This window comes from Aquarana catesbeiana, linkage group LG03 (genome assembly GCF_042186555.1).
Source record: "Aquarana catesbeiana isolate 2022-GZ linkage group LG03, ASM4218655v1, whole genome shotgun sequence".
NCBI lineage: Eukaryota > Metazoa > Chordata > Amphibia > Anura > Ranidae > Aquarana > Aquarana catesbeiana.
This window is the reverse complement of record NC_133326.1, coordinates 46,804,290-46,823,985: the sequence shown is the minus strand read 5'-3', so window position 1 is coordinate 46,823,985 and position 19,696 is coordinate 46,804,290. Positions and strand designations below refer to the sequence as shown.

The following is a 19,696-nucleotide window of genomic DNA, read 5'->3' as shown; positions in this document are numbered from 1 at the left end:
TTCCCGTTTAAATAGTGCCATTTGTCTTTGTATTGTACCACGCAAGACAGGCTTATGAGCTTCCCACAGTGTTATTGGGGAAATGTCTGTTGTATTATTAATTGATATGTATTCCTTTAAAGCTTGTTCAATGGCCATCTGATGTAGTGGGTGTTTGAGCATTATGTCCGGTAAGTACCACGTTGGGTCATGCGCTTTTGGTATGGCTGAGGCTATAGTAGTGTATACTGCATTATGGTCAGACCACGGAATCGGAATTATATCTGATGCAATAATTTCTGGTATCATTCCTATTGTTAGAAAAATATGATCTATTCTGGTGAAGGTTTGATGAGGGTGCGAAAAATAAGTGAATTTCTTTTTCATTGGGTTACTTTCTCTCCACGAATCTACCAGATTGTATTTGGAAAGAAGTTGAGAAAAAGGTAATCTAGAGGTTATTTTGGATGGTGTAAAAGGTGATTTATCTAGAAATGGGAGGAGGACCTGGTTCGAATCCCCGCACATTATCACTGTTCCTATTTTGTGTGTATTAATCACTTGTAATATATGTGAAAGGAATGGTGTAGGTTGTTTGTTAGGAGCGTAGTAGGAAATCACCGTGATTGCTGTATCCATTATATAACCCATGAGTATCAGGTATCTACCTTCTGGGTCTTTAATTTCTGATGATAAGGTGAATGGTGTGGATCGGTGAAATGCAATTAGAGTACCCCTTTGTTTGGTACAGGCAGAAGCCGTGTAAATTTGTTGATAAAAAGGAGAAATATATTTTGGAGTAGAATCTTTGGTGAAGTGTGTTTCTTGGAGGCATACTATGTGAGCCTTCTTGTTATGGAAAGTACGGAAGGCTTTGGTCCTTTTTTGAGGGACATTTATTCCCTGAACATTCAGGGAAAGTATATTCAGTGGTGCCATGGCAACAGATCAAATAGTTTTGACTTACTTTTTATTATGCAGAGCTGACTGCGCAGATCAACCTGTGTGGACTGAAGAGATGAAAAGATAGAAAAGAAACCAGTGAATTCTGGAGTAAAGAGTAAACAAAAAACATATGAGATTAGATGATACATTGTATAAATTATTTTTTGCAAGTAATCACAATTTACCCGTGAAATAAATATCTCTCTCAGGGGAATAAGTGCCTTCGTCACACTCCCACATAATATGGCTGGGAGAATGAGGAGCTCTAATGGGGGTACACGGATCTTACGCTTACAGGAGAGAAGTGCTATGTCAAAAGACATCAAAATGATGATTCATTAATTGGAGTGCAGAATATAGTTTTTGTTGAAATTATTTATTCCAGGGTGGTTGTATATGGTTAGTCTTGCCCTAGGCTAAATAATTCAGTTAGAAAGGTACTGTTGATAACTTTGGTATTGATGAAGATAGTTTGAATTATTTTGGGATTTTAACCCTTTTAGAGTAAACAATTACATATTTTATTCATATGTAACTGTTTAGATATGTTAACTCATAAAATTGAGGTTGTATTGCTTCAGATTAGAATAAACAAAAACATAGTTCTAGGAACTAGTTAGGTAATAATATATTTGTTTTAAGAAAAGAAAGAAAAAGCTTCCATTACTTCTGGATTATTGAACATATTTGTCCTAAAAAGTAATAAATCTATTGTTATTACCTGAAAATATATAACTGAACAAGAATTTCCTTATTTCACTTATATATTCTAAGGCCATATGAATCAGAAGTAATAAGAGATATAACTGGAATGTAACTTGATCCCATACAGTGTGTGACTATCAGAATGCAATTACATTCAGTTATAAATACAGGTTTTTTATAGAGAACCATCTCTTGGTATAAAAAATGAAGAGATATCAGGAATTAGGATGTCAGTCCATTGAATCTTCTTGGTCCATGGATGATGTGGCATAACGGCCTCTTTTGTGAGAAAGATGATGCCATTCTTCTGCGTGTGGGAGTGTTACTGCTTGTGGGTTCTGTCAGATTTAATTTTAAAAGGGTTTGTTGTAGTTCATCTGCTAATCTGCTTCTGTAAATTGTACCTTGGTAGTTAAATCTGACTGAAAAGGGGAAGCCCCATTGATACATAATGTTGTGGCGTTGCAGTTCCATTAGTTGGGGTTTCATGGATCGTCTTTTAGTAAAAAAGTTGGGATAGGTCAGCAAAAATTTGATAATTGTGTCCTTGAAAATTAAGTTCCTTTTTTCTCTTGCAGCAATTAGTATTTGTTCTTTCGTTCTGTAATAATGAAATTTTGTGATTATATCACGTGGGGGTCCATCTTTCTTTTTGGTTGTGAGGGCTCTGTGTACTCTGTCCAGTTCTAAACGTTCAATAGGGATATCTGGCTTTAGTTCTTGTAATAGAGCAGTAATAGTAGATTGCAGGTCTGTCACAGTTTCAGGTCTTCCCCTTATGCGCAAGTTTGAACGTCTGGCTCTATTTTCGTAATCTTCGAGCTTAGTTTGAAGTATTAAATTCTCTTCTTTTAATTGTTCCAATTCTGTTATATTTTCTTGGGTTGTAATTTCAATTTCATCGATTTTTATTTCTAAGGCTGCGGTGCGGTTTCCCAGCTCTCTTATTTCTTTGGTTAGGCTGTTTGTTATTTGGTCTGAGGTTTGTTTTAAAGCCTTATGAAGCATCTTTTCAAATTGTAATAATATTACTGGGGATGCTGAGGAGGCTTGTGGAGAAGTTTGTGAGAGGATTTGTTCTGTATCTGACTCAAATAGAGAGTCTTGCTGTGACATTTTCTGTCTGTGAGAGCGCCCTGATGTTGTATATTGTGAGGTGACTGGAGCTGCTTTAGTTGCAGTGAGTGCCTGTGAGCTCTTTGTGAGGTGATTTTTATTTCTGCCACGGCTTCCTCCCAGTACCATATTTCCTGCCCAAACTTTCACAGTTTGTTCCCTGGGGGGTTCAAATGGATACCTTTTGAGCCTGCAGGCTCTGCTTTGTCCTTCTCTTCTCTCCTCAGCAGTGCGGAGCTCTAACAATGCATGTCTGCTCCGCTAGACTCCGCCTCCTGTACCCTCGTCTCTGATTTTCAGCTCGCTCTTCTCAGGCCTTTCTGTTTTTCAGTTCGTTCTGACCAGCCAACCATTTTGAAGGACCCTCACCCCGGAGGGTTTTTAACTACCGGCTGGCCAGCGCCGGAACAGTGGTGGAGAACGCTTTTGGGATAATGGCCAGATGGTTCCGCCTATTCGTTACGGCAATCAACATGGCGGAATATAAACTTAACCATATAATCCTTGCATGCTGCATTCTCCACAACTCTTTAAGGAGAAATTCAATGAACTATGTTGCCTCAGTTGGGCCTGAGGCCGGACTTCAAGAAGAAACCCTGATGGCGCTTGAAGCTGGCCATCCTGGCTTGCCCCCCCAAAGCGCCCGTGAAGTAAGACAGAAGTATGTCAAGTACTTTGCGGGTAGGGGGACCATTGATATGCCAGAAAATGTTTAAGAACCATTATCAAAATAATTTTTTTAGTTAAACTGAAATAAGATTTACTTAGATTTACTGCTTGTGTTTCTGTCTCCTAGGTTCTCCAATGGGCTTTTCTTTTTGGCCATTTTCTTCAATAGTGCAAATGTAATTTATTTGATACATGAAGTGACAATCTCTTCTTCAGCGAAATATTATTATGTTGTGGGTCTGCTACACACACACCTTGTTTTTGTTGTTAATGTATGTAATGCATTACTGATAAAAATATAAAGTGCACTTGTAGTGCAATGTGGATTTGCCTTTAGTAAATAACCCCCATTTCGGTGTAAACAACAACTTAGTCCAAAAAATGATATTGAGCCTTGAAAGAAGAAGCCACACATTGTTGAGTAGAAAATTTTTTACTCTGTGCACATTCACATGTGCGTTAGAAAAGGGTTTTTGCACAAACCAACATATTTTAGTAATACATTTTTTTGGACAGTACAAATAGCCTTTTTTGTGTTAAAACAGGCATGTTTAAAACCATAAAACAATACAGAATTTAGGAACTTACAAAGTTCAACTTTGACAAAGTGAAGGCAATATCAGACAATAAGGCAATATCAGACTTTAGTATGTCCAAACTGTGTTGATATTGCGTTCATCAGATGAGGTGATTTCACCCCTGTAAAAGTCAAATTTTGAAGATGCACACAAATTGAGAGTCAAAATGGGGATTTCCCTCCTGATCCCATGCCTAATGTCAACATGTGCTAGCTCCCATCATGGGGGATCAATGGATGTGTTTCTACTTTAGTTGCGAGGAAGGGGTTGCACCCCCAAAACGTGTACCTTGATATCCCGTGATGGCAGATAGCACATGTTGACACACTGTGTGCATCTTTAAAATTTGGCTTTCGAAATTTTGGAGGAAAGCTAGAAAAATGGAAAGAATTTTATAAATGTTGGTGTGTTTTCAATTCTGCCTAAAACATCAATGATGTTTTTGAGTCTTTTTTCCACATCATTGATGTCTTCCTTGATCTTCTGTAAATCCCAATTGCACACCATGATCTCCCCGATCAGGACTTGCACTTGCACTTGTGAAATATGTTTCTTCTTCAACAACATCCACATCACCTAAAAAAAAAAACACCATGTATTATAAATATGCAGGCATCCATCTATTACCTGAAGCTGTGGTCTCAGACACTTACCTGTTGTGGTCACTATTTTGCCCACTTCATAAACCTCTCCTTCCTCCACATCCTCTGGTTGTTGTTTTTGGATTTCCCCTTCTTTAGGAGGTTGGGGGTCCCTGGTGACCTCAGACGTCCTGAGTCTTTTCTCCCCTATGTGAATAAAATAAAGATATACTTAGCACACAGCTATTTGAGGCAAGAAATAGGAATATGAAACATTGCTTGGAAGTGTACAATTGTCTCTTTTGGCAGAGTTGAAAGCTGAAGACATGATTTTTTCCCTTTACAAAGGTGGAATACTTAGCTTTTTTGTTAAAGTATCACACATGTAGAGACCCCTAGTATCCACTGAAGCACCTGTGTGGGACACCCTAAAAAGTTTGTTCTGGTGTCCCACACTAGTGCTCCTGCGTCCAGATGTGTAAACAGCTGCTGAGTGTCCTCTCCTTACACTGAATCAAGTTTGCATTTCATTCTAGTTACAAACCCATCTAGACAACAATGTACTAAACTTCTTTTAAGACAAATAGGCATGACCAAATGTAGTTTTTTTTTATAATCAAAATTTTTATTTTTATTATAGACTTCAAATCTCAGTTCAATATTATACATTCTTGTATTTCCATAGTTTACACAGGAATAAACATTACAAGAAAAAACTAAGTACGAAGCTACCTTGTCGAAAGTTTACAAGTTATACTAACCCTTTCCCCCCTCTCCAAAAAAGGAAAAAAAAAAGAAAAAAAAAAGGTTGTTAATTCCCTCCTCCCTGCCATCCCTGGGGTAAGTCTGCTCTATCCCTTCCCACTCCATTTCTTCTACTTTAAAACATGTATTCTCCTACTATACCCTTCTGTGTCAAGATAAAAAAAAAACACCCCACCTACTTCCAAAGAGGCCACTGTTGGCCATGGTGTCTCATTTTCATTCACAAAATTAATTTTATGTGACAAAAAAAAGAAAAAAAATGGGGATTGTGCCATGTGATTAAATATTGATTATCCATAATTGTGTATAACAGCCTTCGTGGCCTAATTCCCCAACTCCCCCCCAAAAAAAAGGGATGATCCCCTGTCCTACTTCCACGTGTTTACCAAAACCATATAAGAGACCTCTTATGGCCGTAGTGTTAAAAATAATTATACCATGTCATAAAAATATTATCAACCGTATTGCATATAAACAAACTTCTTGACCCACTCCTCCCCCCCACTTTGAGTGCCAAACCCTCCACCCACCTTTCCCTCCCTCCCCTCACTACTTCCACATGACTTGACTCTCTCTCTCTCCTAGTTAGAGGCAGGCATCTCACTCCACACTGTCTAGGCAGGAAAAAATTGGCAGGGAGGCCGAAGAGAGAGGAGGGGAAAAAGAGAAAAAAAAGAGAAGAAAAAAAAAAAAGCAAAACACATAGATAGATCAATCCTGGTCAAGGTTCATAATTCAACTCTTTATTCCTCTATGGCTAAAACCATAAGCAACTATACAAGGGACCTTATGGATCCACTACCCCCCATCTTTCCATTCCCTGTCTCTTCTCTTAGCCCATCTCAGATGCACACTGTATCCAGCAGGGGCGGATCCGGGGGGGGGCAACGGGGCAATTGCCCCCCCCGAGAAATTTGTAGCTGGCGGCCTTGCGGGTGGGTGAGATAGCGGGCTGACCGGGCGGAGCGGTTTGCCCCATCATATTGCCACCATCAAAACTGCTCCATCAAAATTGTCCCCATCAAAACTGCCCCATCATATTGCCACCATCAAAACTGCCCCATCAAAACTTCCCCATCATATTGCCACCATCAAAACTGCCCCATCATAATTGCCTCATCAAAACTGCCCCATCATATTCCTCTATTATAAATCAGTACATGGTGTGTCTGTCCCCTCCCCCGGGCTCTGTAATCAGAACTGAGATGCTCAAGCCGCCTCCCCCACCGCCCATTATTGTGTATAACAGAAGCTTTGGTAACCATGGCAACAAAAGCAGCCCAGTACACTCTGTTTAATCAATAAAATTTCCTGAAATGACCACTAAACAAACAGCTTTTTCACAAAAACTGTAAAGGAATCAAACTGAAAAGATAAAGCCAGATAGCTGAATATTTTATGAACATTTTAAAGTTTGTTTGGCGTCTGTAGGTGAAAGTATGAAGAAGCTAAAACTTTTGGGAGCGGAAGAAGATTTTAAGGATTTGAAGCATGCTCTCATTGACTTCAATGTTAAAAAAAAGTGTTAAAAAGCTTAATATTATAAAAAGTATAAATGGTAGAAAAAAAGTCGAAAAAGTCTCATCATCAGCTGAAAGAGATGAACATTTTAAAAGTTGAATGGTTTTAATAGCTAAAGGAAGTATGCAGAAGTTACGCAGAGCCAAAAAACGTACGGAATAATATAATTACAATTAAAAATAAAAATAAATAAAAATGAATAACAATAGTGGGACTGCTGAAGCATTGCCACTAATTAACAAGGGACACCAACACCAACCTCCTTGAGGTTAAAAAATACAAGAAAATACAATGGTGTTGTGGTAACTTGACACAAAACGAAAGAAAAAATTATGGAGATCACAATAAAAAAAAAAAAAAGGGGGACCTGGATAAAAAAAAGACAAAAAAAAAAAAAAACACTATAACCAAAAATTCTAAACATTATTATGTAGATCTGACGAAAAAAAAAATTATTCATGAGATCACGAGAAATGATAAAGAAATCAGTTTTTCAGAACTCTGTGTGAATATGAGCAGCAAAACAACTTCATTATTCTAGCATTATGAAGAAGAAGAGAATGTGCTGCATTAAAGGATTTTCAAATTTGCAGTGTGACAAATATGCTACCTCCATTACAAATACTAGTTTTACCAGACCGAGCACTTCCGTCTCGTAATTGATTCAGAGCATGCGTGGAATGTCCAATGGAGCATACACACGGTCGGAATTTCCGACAAAAAGCTCACATTGAACATTTGTTGTCGGAAAATCCGACCTTCCGTACGTCGGATAACACTATAACCACTTGCAGACCTTGCCTTTTTCAGACATTTGTTGTTTACAAGTAAAAATCAGTATTTTTTGCTAGAAAATTACATAGAACTCCAAAAAATTATATATATATTTTTTTTAGCAGAGACCCTAGAGAAAAAAATGGCTTTTGTTGCAAAATTTTGTCATACTGTAATTGCACAGCGGTCTTTCAAATGCAATTTTTTGGAAAAAATGCACTTTAATGAATAAAAAAAACGAAAGAGTAAAGGTAGCCCAATTTTATTATTTAATGTGAAAGATTATGTTACGCCAAGTAAATAGATACCTAACATGTCATGCTTTAAAATGGTGCACGCTTGTGGAATGGTGACAAACTACGGTACTTAAAATTCTCCATAGGCGACGCTTTAAAAATTTGTACAGGACCTGTTTAGTGTTACAGAGGATGTCTAGTGCTAGAATTATTGCTCTCGCTATAAAGATTGCGGCGATACCTCAGATGTGTGGTTTGAACACCGGTCACATATGTGGGCGAGACTTATGTATATGTTCACTTCTGCACGCAAGCACAGAGGGATGGGGTGCTTTTTCTTATTTATTTTACTTTTAATTTTTACACTGTCCCTTTATTTATCTATTTTATTTTTTTGGATCACTTTTATATCTATTACAAGGAATGTAAACATCCCTTGTAATAGAAATAAGCAGTGACAGGTCTACTTTATTTTGAGATATGGGGTCAAAAAGACCCCAGATCTCTTATTTACTCTTAACCACTTCCAGCCCAAGCCAATTCTGGCACTCCTCTCCTACATGTAAAAATCATCCTTTTTTTGCTAGAAAATTACTCAGAACCCCCAACCATTATATAAGTTTTTTTTTAGCAGAGACCCTAAGGAATAAAATGGCAGCCATTGCAACTTTTTATGTCACACAGTATTTAAGCAGCAATTTTTCAAGTGTGTTTTTTGGAAATGAATAATAATAAAAAAAAAAAAACACTAAAGTTAGCCCGATTTTTTCTTTTTTTTTGTATAATGTGAAAGATGATGTTACGTCGAGTAAATAGATACCTAACATGTCACGCTTTAAAATTGCGCACACTCGTGGAATGGTGCCAGACTTCGGTTCTTAAAAATCTCCATAGGCGTCGGTTTAGCAATTTTTACAGTTTACCTGTTTAGAGTTACAGAGGAGGTCTAGGGCTAGAATTATCGCTCTCACTCTAGTGTTCACATAGTTACATAGTAGGTGAGGTTGAAAAAAGACACAAGTCCATCAAGTCCAACCTATGTGTGTGATTATGTGTCAGTATTACATTGTATATCCCTGTATGTTGCGGTCCTCCAGGTGCTTATCTAATAGTTTCTTGAAACTATCAAGGCCCCCCGCTGAGACCACCGCCTGTGGAAGGGAATTCCACATCCTTGCCGCTCTTATAGTAAAGAACCCTCTACGTAGTTTAAGGTTAAACCTCTTTTCTTCTAATTGTAATGAGTGGCCACAAGTCTTATTAAACTCTCTTCTGCAAAAAAGTTTTATCCCTATTGTGGGGTCACCAGTACAGTATTTGTAAATTGAAATCATATCCCCTCTCAAGCGTCTCTTCTCACGGCAATACCTCACATGTGTGGTTTGAACGTTGTTTTTTATTTTTACAGTTTCCCTTTAAATAGTTGTTTTTTTATCACTTTTATTTCTATTACAAGCAATATAAACATCCCTTGCAATAGGAATAGTGCATGACAGGTCCTCTTTACAGAGAGATGTGGGGTATATATGACCCCACATCTCTCCTCTAGGCTGAAAAGCCTGATTTAAAAAAAAAAAAAAAAAGTGATCTCAGCCTTTCCAGGTAAAAACACGGCAGTGTTTACATCTGCTGGGGCCGGAAGTGACATCATAACGTCGTGCCCAGCCTCCGAGGTCATTAGATCCTCGGTCAGCTCTATGGTAAATGGCCACCGCCAGCGGATTCATTCCCCGGCTCACCAATTGCATGGGTGAACCGGTAGAAGCACCGAAGGGCGGCGGGAGGGGACATCCCACTGAACAGCTGCTATGATTGTTTTTACTTTGTAGAGAATCGCCAGCAGAAAAGAATGATATCTGAACGATGCCTGCAGCTGCAGGCATCTTTCAGATATCTCCACTCAAAGTCCAGTATGTCATATGACGTGCTACGGACGGGAAATGAATCTAAAAAAAGACACTGACTATAAAAAAAAAAATCATCTCTTTAAGCCTGAGGACAAAAAGTGATGTCAGATGTCAGAGGTCCTCCAAGGGCATAGAGCCGAGTGGGGGCTATCTTGCCCTTACTTGACTTCCTGCCTAGCCATCGGCCGCATCAGATCGGTTCAGTTCTGGGCTTACCGATGGCTCCGGTAAGCTCAGAGACGACCGGGAAGTGGCGGGAGGGGGGTGGCTTGGTCACCTCTCCCACCGTCTATAAAAGTGATCCTGTGACGAATCTGCCGCTGGGATCACTTTTATCTGAAAGGCGGCTGCCTAACGAAAAAAAAAAATACCGGGGTTATGGCAGCTAGCTGCTGCCATAACTCCGGTATTAACGTCAAAGTAATGACATACATTTACAGTTAGGCGGTTGGCAAGTGGATAATCTAGCTATAGCAACCTAACCCTTACAGTGACCCTTAAAATACAGTATATCTAAACTCCAGAAAAATATTTAGAATATTGCAGCTTATAAAGCTTTAGTTGGGTGGCTTAGTTTGTTTTTTCAGTTTTTTCTTTTAGTTGGGTGGCTTAGTTTGTTTTTTCAGTTGTTTTTCTCCTTTTCACCCGTGAGTACTGAGGGCACTATGAGAGCTGAGGGGGCACTTTGAGTACAGAGAGTATTGAAGGCACCGTGAGTACTAAGGAGAAATGTGAGTTCTGGGAGGGCCACAATAAGTACTGAGGGGGCCACTGTGAGTAAACCTAGTTGCACTGTGTGTGACCAAGGGGCATTGTGAGTACCGAGGGGTTCCTGTTACATTCTCAAACAGTCTTGGAACAGCAAATAGTTCTCAGAATAAAATAAATAAATTAAAAAGAAATAAAATATATATATATATATATATATATTTTACTATCCCCATTACATTAGTGGTTAACATGCCCTACAGGAGGGGTGATGTGACCATGTACACATCCTGCTCCATGTTCCATTCGAGGGGCAAATACTGCTGTGCTAGACTCTACAGCAAAGACAGACTGAGCCTAAATGGCGAGGGTGCAGCTTAGCTGGGGAGAAGATGGGCAGAAGGTTGGAGGAACTTTTAAACTAGGATGTGGGGGTATACTGTGCAGTGAACAAGGGTGGGTAAACTCGTGGGGAAGGGGGCCTGGAACCAGATGATAGTGAAGCTATAGTATCGAAGACCTGCTGATAGGCTGGCTGAATCTCACTGTAAACTAACATGCACGTGTACAAAATTAACCCCTTAATGTCCGCGCTATAGCTGAAAGACGGCTACAGCGCGGGCCTTAAATGCTGGGAGGGCGTCCATGTACATCCTCCCGTGCAAAAGCTGCCTGCGGTGTGCTCTGTGGTCAGCGACTCTACGAGACTCAGCTGATCAGAGATCGGAGTAAGGGCCCGATCCCGAACCCTTATCACGTGATCAGCGGTCAGCCAATGACATCTGATCACGTGATGTATCCAGAGTCGGTAATTGCCTGTTTTTTTTCTTCACGCTGACAGCGCAAGAAGGAAAAAAAAACCCAATCACCGGCATCTGTCAGAGGGATATCAGTCCCAAATAGACAGCCACCGCTGCCTCATCTGTGCCCAGCAGTGCCACCTACCAGTGCAAAACAGTGCCACCTCTGAGTGCCCACCAGTGGCACCTATCCATGCCCACCAGTGCCACTTATTAGTACTGCCAATCAGCGCTCATCAGTGCCTCATCATCAGTGATGCCTATCAGTGCCACTTATCAGTGCCCATCAATGCTACCTATTAGTGCCCTTCATTGCTGCCCATCAGCTCCCATCATTGCCACCTATCAGTGCCCACCAGTCAGTGGTGTATTTAGGTTTTGTGCTGCCCTAGGCCTGACTAAACTCATGCACCCCCCCTAATTTAAACACGACCCACCACTTGCTGCCGAGGCCACACCCCTTCCTGTTTAAGACCCAACCTATCATCTGTAAACCACGCCCCTTCCTCTTTAGGCTCATTTGGCACCTTTCAGGGGGGAGGAGGGAACGGGTACCTGTTTTTGACAGGTACCCTTCCCCACTCCCTGGAGACTGCGCTGCCCCTTCTGAAGTTCGGCCCCCCTCCTCCTTCCTCCACTGGGGCATTCAGAAAGTGCAACGCGCTTCACACATGTGCAGTAATGAACCGTCCGGTTTCCCTTACCATGAATGATGGTGGCAAAACCCGAGAGCCAATCCGAAACTCGGCTGAGGTGTCAACATCGCAGGATCCCTGGACAGGTAAGTGTCCTAATATTAAAAGTTTAAATGTTTTCACGGGGTAGGGGCGGAACTCCTCTTTAATGAGTTTGCATTGATTTCAGCATTGATGGAGCATTTTATTGCAATGTCATGATCTGCATATTAATGCACTTTCACTAAATGTGGACTGTTTAAAGGGTTTGCATTCATTTTAGCATGCATTGAGCACTTTGCACACGCCAGTGGCAGCTGGTGCTCAAAATTTTTGGGGGGGTGCAAACAAAATAAAAAATTCAGAAAAAAAGACATCAATTGCAGCCTCACTGTGCCCCATCAAACGCAGCCACTGTTCCGTCAATCGCAGCCACTGTGTCCATCAATTGTAGCCACTGGGCCATCAAACGCAGCCACTGTGCCCACCAAACGCAGCCACTGTGCCCATCAATTTCAGCCACTGTGCCCACCAAATGCAGACACTGTGCCAACCAAACGCAGCCACTGTGCCCACCAAACGCAGCCACTGTGCCCACCAAACGCAGCCACTGTGCCCATCAATTGCAGCCACTGTGCCCATCAATTGCAGCCACTGTGCCATCAAACGCAGCTACTGTGCCCATCAAACGCAGCCATTGTGCCCCATCAAACGCAGCCACTGTGCCATCAAACGCAGCCATTGTGCCCCATCAAACGCAGCCATTGTGCCCACCAAACGCAGCCACTGTGCCCATCAATTTCAGCCACTGTGCCCATCAAACGCAGCCACTGTGCCCATCAATTGCAGCCACTGTGCCATCAAACGCAGCCACTGTGCCCCATCAATTGCAGCCACTGTGCCCTCAAACGCTGTCACTGTGCCCATCAATTGTAGCCACTGTGCCATCAAATGCCAACACTGTTCCCATAACACTGATATCATTTATTAAATAACTTTACCTGCTGTCCTGGGGGGTTCCCTTGTGCCTCTCTCTCTCTCTCTCCCTCTCTCTCCTCCTGACGTCACTGCCAGACCCCGCCCCAGTGTTGAGGAGAAGAGTCAAGCAGTGCGGAGGAGGGTAGGTGGAGCATAAGGCTCCACCTCTGCCAGTCACCGGCCCCTTTTGGGGGCGTGAGTCACACGCCACCCCCCGCATGAGAGAAAATCCCCCCACCCGTCTTCCCGATTCCTGGCTCCCGCGCCCGCCCCCTACACACATGCAGCCCACAGCGGCCGCCTTACTGTAGTGGGCGGCGCTGCTGTGTATGGGCGTGCTTGGCAGAGGGTGGAGGGGCGTGAGCTCTGCTAAGCACGCCCATACACACGCCCCTTCACCCTCTGCCAAGCACGCCCATACACAGCAGCACTGCCCACTACAGCAAGGCGGCCGCCGTGGGCTGCATGTGTGTTGGGAGGGCAGCCGCGGGAGCCAGGGATCGGGTGGGGGGACTTTCTCTCATGCGGGGGGGGGGCGTGGCTTTTTTTTACCACCCCCCGCAAAGTGCCACCCTGCCACCAGTGCCACCTTATCAGTGACCGTCAGTGCAGCCTCATCGGTGCACATCAATGAATGAGAAAAACTACCTGTTTGCAAAATGTTTGAACAAACTATAAAAACAGTTTGTTTTTTTCAACATTTTTCACATTTTTTTGTTTGTTTAGCAAAAAAAAAAAAAAATCCCAGTGGTAATTAAATACCACCAAAAGAAAGCTCTATGTGAAAAAATTGATAAAAATTTCATATGGGTACAGTGTAACATGACAGCACAATTGTCCTTCAAATTGCAACAGAGCCGAAAACTGAAAATTGGCCTGGGCAGGAAGGGGGTTTAAGTGCCCAGCAGGCAAGTAGTTAAAAGGCATGTAATGTAGCACAGTGGCAAAGTGATGAACGCTTCCATCCTTAGATGGGAGGAGCCGAGCCTGTAAGGTCACGCAGCCACAGTGGTGAGCAGGACTATACAGAGCTGGTTGTAACTGAATATCTTGTAAGTGTTCTTTAATTGGGGCATTTTAATATATGTTGAAAACGGAGAGCACTATGTATCCTCTATTTATTGTTGCATGAATGTGGAGCCATATCCTATCAGGAATACCGAGTAATAATGCTGGTGTGGAGGAAGGAGAAAAGCAGTGGGTGCCGTACATACGAGAGATCTTTCTTGCGATCCCCCTGGGAGGCTACTGATTGGAAAGTGGATACAGAGTAGCTGGTCGGATGTAGAAGAGATGAGACCATGGCTGAAAGAAAGAAAGGAATTGTTTTGAGTCTTTCTGACTCATGTATGAGGTGAGCAGGTATAACGACTGGTTAAGGTGTACACATAATCCGCTGAAGACACAATTTCCACAGTGGTGGATGATATATGAATTGAGAAGTCACAATAATTCAATGCTCAAAAGTTTCAGCATATAAACTTTTTTTTTTTTTTAAATCATAAAAGGTTTTATTGCTCATAAGAAAGAACATACATTACAGTTATATATGCACCATAATCAAAATTTCTTTTTCCCAAATAGCAGTATAGCCATCAAGAAGGTTTTATATTTTGCATCTTAGAACTGTCAACATTCGGACTATATGTCCCATCTAATTAAACCAGTAACATATTCTCCATTGCCCACACCGTCCTCCTCCATCCTCCAATACACACTCTCAGCATCCACTTGTCATATCTTTAAACACTTCTTAGCAGCCTCATCTGTACCAATTCCATGGGGCTTATTCCAGGCACATCCAACCACGGGTCCCACAATCTGTCAAATTTTCCAGGGTTGCCCCTGTGCTGGTAAATATATTTTTCCATTATGAGCGTTTTTCCCATATTTAGTATCCATGTTTTGCTATTAGGTGGCGTAGCGGACCTCCATCCCATCAGTATTACCTTTCTAGCCTGGAACAGCGCACGTGCAAAAGCAACTCTCGTCACCTCCTCCGCGATCACCCCCTCCAGAACTCCCAGTAAGCAACACATTGGATCTAGTGGGACATTGACCTGGAACACCTGATTTAGTGTAGCCAGGACCTCAGTCCAATACCTATGGAGTTTGGGGCAACGCCAGAGGAGGTGAATCAAGTCCCCAGACGCCGCCCTGCATCTGCCACACAATGAGTCAGGAGCCTTGCCCATTCTATATAGCTTTACAGGGGTATCATGTACTCTCAGCAAAATATAAAGTTGGGATACCTTCTGTGCCACGTTTAGTGAGCAGGTGTTAACTGCTTGCAGAGCTTCTTCCCATTCCTCCCCAGACAAGGGGCCCAAATCCGCCTCCCACTGAGCAGCCGCCCTTGTGGGGTTCCCCTCTAACAATGATGCTAATAACATGTTATAGCATTGTGAAATTATACCCTTAGTCTCCGACGCCTCCTGCATTATGTGAAAAACCGGTGTGGGGGATTGGGACCAATCTATTGCATCCCCTTGTGCTTTAATTGCATGCTTCAATTGCAGATAGTAAAACAGCATACTTATAGGCAAGGAATATTTATCTTGTAAATCCTTAAACGATAACAATGTTCCATTACTGAAAATCTGGTACATGTGTGTGATACCCCTGCATTGCCATCTTTGCCCCTGTTGGAGCTTAGCAAGCTCAACATATGTTTTATTTTCCCATATCGGGCTATACTTAGTAAAGCCCGAAACGTTTTGTAGTTGTTTAGCTTTGTTCCATACCTTCTGCAAAAGTGTATATGTGGGCATTTGTTTATTGGGTCTTTGGAAAAGGTGAGCCTCCAATCCCTCGGGTATTGACTCTGCCCCTGTGCCCACCAGCATAAGCTTAGCAGACGAGCCCAGTGGCAGAGGGGCCATGGCACCTATCAGATGCTGCAGTTGCGCCGCTAGATAGTATATCCAAGGGTTGGGTAGGGCAAGGCCCCCTCCCTCCCTTGAGCGCTGCAGCTGTTCTAACCTAATTCTGGGGGGTTTGGTATGCCACAGCAACAGCCGGAATAAAGAGTTAACCACTCTGAATATCTTTAGCGTAATAACTACCGGCGTGTTATGTAGCATGTATAGAAATTGTGGCATCAGAATCATTTTTATGAGATTCACTTTTCCTGCCAGGGACATCTTAAGTTTATTCCAAACATTTATTCTATCTCTAAACCGCGACATCAGAGGGTAGACATTCAGGCTACAAAAGTCCATAAGTTTAGGTGAGATGTGGATACCTAAATATTTAAAGGTAGAAACTACAGGTATCTGAGTCGGAGGTCTCACATTGGTCATCGGGGAACTGTCTATAAACATTAAGGCAGATTTAGTCCAGTTGATAGTGAGGCCTGAAAAGTGGCCAAATTCAGTGATAAGTGACATTGCCTGTTCCAGGGAGCCCTCTGCGTCTTCTAAAAACAAAAGCATATCATCGGCGTAGAGCATGATTTTTTCATGCAATTCACCATATCGGAAACCTCTAATCTGTGGGCATTCTCTCACCCGTGCCACCAGGGGCTCTATAGCCAGTGCGAAGAGCAGGGGGAACAGAGGGCACCCCTGTCTGGTCCCCCTGCTCAACCCAAAGGCATGAGAAATTCGATCTGCCACACATATAGCCGCCTGTGGTGTGTCATACAGCAGCCTAACCCACCTGATGAACCTGGGCCCAAACCCAAACTTGGCCAGAACTGCCCACAGATATCTCCAGCACACGCTGTCAAATGCCTTATTGGCATCAAGAGACAGCAAGGCTCTACGGCCCATCGATTCCGAGGGGGTCTGCATGTTTAAGTATAGGCGTCTAAAGTTGGTCGCCGTAGATGTTCGAGGCATAAAACCTGCTTGATCTGAGTGAACTATTGTTCTAACAATCCTATTAACCCGCATGGCCAGTACTTTCGCTAGTAATTTAATGTCGCTTTGAAGGAGCGATATAGGCCTATAGGAGCCCGGGTCTAAGGGGTCCTTACCCATTTTCAACAATAATATAATGTTAGCTTTAGTCATAGTGGTTGGTAGCCTTCCCAATTTAAAGGATGCATTTAATACTTCCAGCAGTTTAGGTAGGATTATTTCGCCATATTGGGTGTAGACCTCCATGGGAAGCCCGTTGTCCCCGGGGGCTTTGCATGTAGGAAAAGAGGCAGCCGCCTCCCTCAGTTCGTCTAGCGAAATTGGCGCCTCCAGTTCCCCCCTCGCCTGGTGGGTCAGAGCCGGAAGCGTTATAGTACCCATATATGTCTGCAGCTCCTCGTCTGTATAACTGTCACATGGCTTATATAACTCTGCGTAAAAAGAGGCTAGCTCCTCTATAATTTTCTCCGGATCATTCACCAGGCGTCCAGAGGAGCTATGTATCGCTCCTATAGCAGGGGACGACTGTTGAGATCTGGCAATTCTAGCCAACAATCTACCAGTTTTTTCACCCTCTTCGTAAAACGCTTGTTTAGTAAAGAACCTTTTGCTTTCCGCGGCGGAGGCCCTCAACCGGTCCAGGGACTCCTGAGCCGATATCCATGCCCCCCTCGCGGACTCTGATGGGTCTAAAATAAAAGCAAGCTCCAATTGCTTCACCCGGTCTTCCACCTGTATCAGTACGGCTGCGGAGTTGTGTTTTACGTCAGCAATTTCAGCTATAAATGTACCTCTCAGGCAAGCCTTAAAGGCATCCCATCTTAATAATAAATCAGTTTGTCTACGGTTGTCAAAAAAGTATTGTTCTATCTGTTTCGCTACTCTATCGTGAGAGGTGAAAAGCTTTAGCCAAAAAGCATTCAGTTTCCACGGTGCTCTCGGCAGTGTGGTCGCCGGTCTAGTGATAAGATAAGCGACCAGAGGGGAGTGATCCGAAACCCCCCGGGGTAAATATTCTACCTTATGCATAACACTCAAGAGTTGAGGGGACCCCACACACAGGTCAATCCGGGAGAGTGACCCATGGGTTTTGGAGAAGCAGGAAAATTGTTTGATATTAGGGTATTTAGCTCTCCACAAGTCTATCCAACCCACCTCTATCAGTAGTCTGCTCAGAATAGTGCCCCTGTTTCCCGAGGGTGGCTGTGCCGGGGGGTGCTTGTCTAGTCTGGGATCTAAGTAACCATTAAAGTCACCCATGATCATTATTGGGACATCAGGTTTGTCAACCAGGTAAGTCAAGAGGAGCTGCAGGATTTCCCTGGAGAACAGAGGAGGTATGTACACAAACACCAATATCAACGTCAATGTATACAACCTGCAGTGTAAAAACACAAATTTACCCATGGAATCAATAACAGCGTCTAATTCCTGGTAGGCCAAGGACTTATGTACCAGGACACTCACCCCGCGAGAGTATGCAGTGTGAGTGGAATGGTAGGCCTTGCCCACCCAGGAATACTGCAGAAAACTGACTGTATCTTTTGTTAGATGAGTCTCCTGGAGGCCCACTATTGCTGGGTGAAATTTTCTCAGACATGTGCTTATCATGGTACGCTTCAAGGGATCATGGACCCCTCGGACGTTCCATGTCACAACTGGGGTGTTTGCCATAATTGGTACTGTAAAGTGATAAGTCCTGGGTGAATCTTTTTCTTCGTCTTGTCTTCTGGCCGTAAAGTATCAGTGCCAGTCCCGATGACCCAGACTGTCCCGGTATAGCATTCAGCGTTGTTTTGCAATGACGACCCGAGGCATCTGTGGAAGAGTGTGCGTGGTGTCTCCATATTCAGAAGTGTCCTTCCTAACTGTAACAGTGTGCTCCGTAGTTTAGAACCTGTTCCCTGGATATGAGCATCTTTCCCACAGTGGTCAGGGGGGGTTCCCCCGATCCGTCTGTGCACCTTAAGTTGTGCTTTAAACTGGTGCCAACCGGGCACATTGTAACCAGCCCCTTCAACTGGGCCAAAACTTGAGTGTTCAAAAAAGTTCCTGTGGGTACAACTATCCCACCTTGGTGTTTCTTGATATATCTCTTGTGAACAAAGCCCTTGTCGCGCGTTAACTTTGTAAAATAGTAACGTTGTCCCGCAAAATGTGTTGTAGACTATAAAACGTCTAGTAATGACTGACCGACTTCCCAGCTCCGCTTAGTGTTGTTCACTCTCCCATATCAGCCTGTCTCCTCCTCCTTAGATCTTGCTCATTGTGGTCCAACCAGGCGGACGCTTCGGCTGCAGATTCAAAGAATGTGGACTGACCTCTTGCCGTAATGCGTAATTTAGCCGGGTATAACATGGCATACATGACTTGGATCTTCTGCAATCTTTTCTTTACCTCTGCAAACTTGGCCCTTTTGCGCTGTACCTCAGCCGAGAAGTCAGGATAAAAGGAAATTTTTGTTCCGTTTATAGTGCACTGCACCCTTTTCCCTGGCCAATCGAAGTATTATTTCTCTGTCCTTGTAGTTCAGGAGTCTGGCCAGCATTGATCTAGGTGGATTGCCTGGGGGGAGGGGTCTCAGTGGTGTACAGTGTGCTCGCTCCACTGCAAAGAGCGCGGTAAAAGCATCTTTGCCGAATATGTCCTGTAACCACATTTCTGTAAATGTTGTGGGGTCCCTTCCCTCCACCTTCTCTGGGAGCCCCACTATGCGTACATTATTCCTCCTGAGACGGTTCTCGATGTCGTCATTTTTAGCGTTGGCCTGAGCTGCTTGCTGTAATGCACTTCTAGTATCCCTAGTGAGGGGGGGTAGTATATCCTCCACCTCACTGATCCTTCCCTCCACCGCTGTGGTTCTCTCCCTGATCTTCTGAATGTCATGGCGCAGGAGA

General features: G+C 43.1%; 1 protein-coding gene across 1 annotated transcript in view; it reads right to left on the bottom strand.

Annotated features, from left to right (window-relative positions):
- Positions 1–4,296: 4,296 nt before the first annotated feature.
- Positions 4,297–19,696, bottom strand: part of LOC141134431 (uncharacterized) — a 57,618-nt gene continuing 42,218 nt past the window's right edge. Inside the window, exons 4-5 of the mRNA XM_073623975.1 lie at positions 4,646–4,780; positions 4,297–4,568 (exon numbers count right to left, since the gene is read on the bottom strand). The gene's annotated coding sequence lies outside the window, so the exon portion shown is untranslated. The remainder of the gene's footprint in view (positions 4,569–4,645; positions 4,781–19,696) is intronic.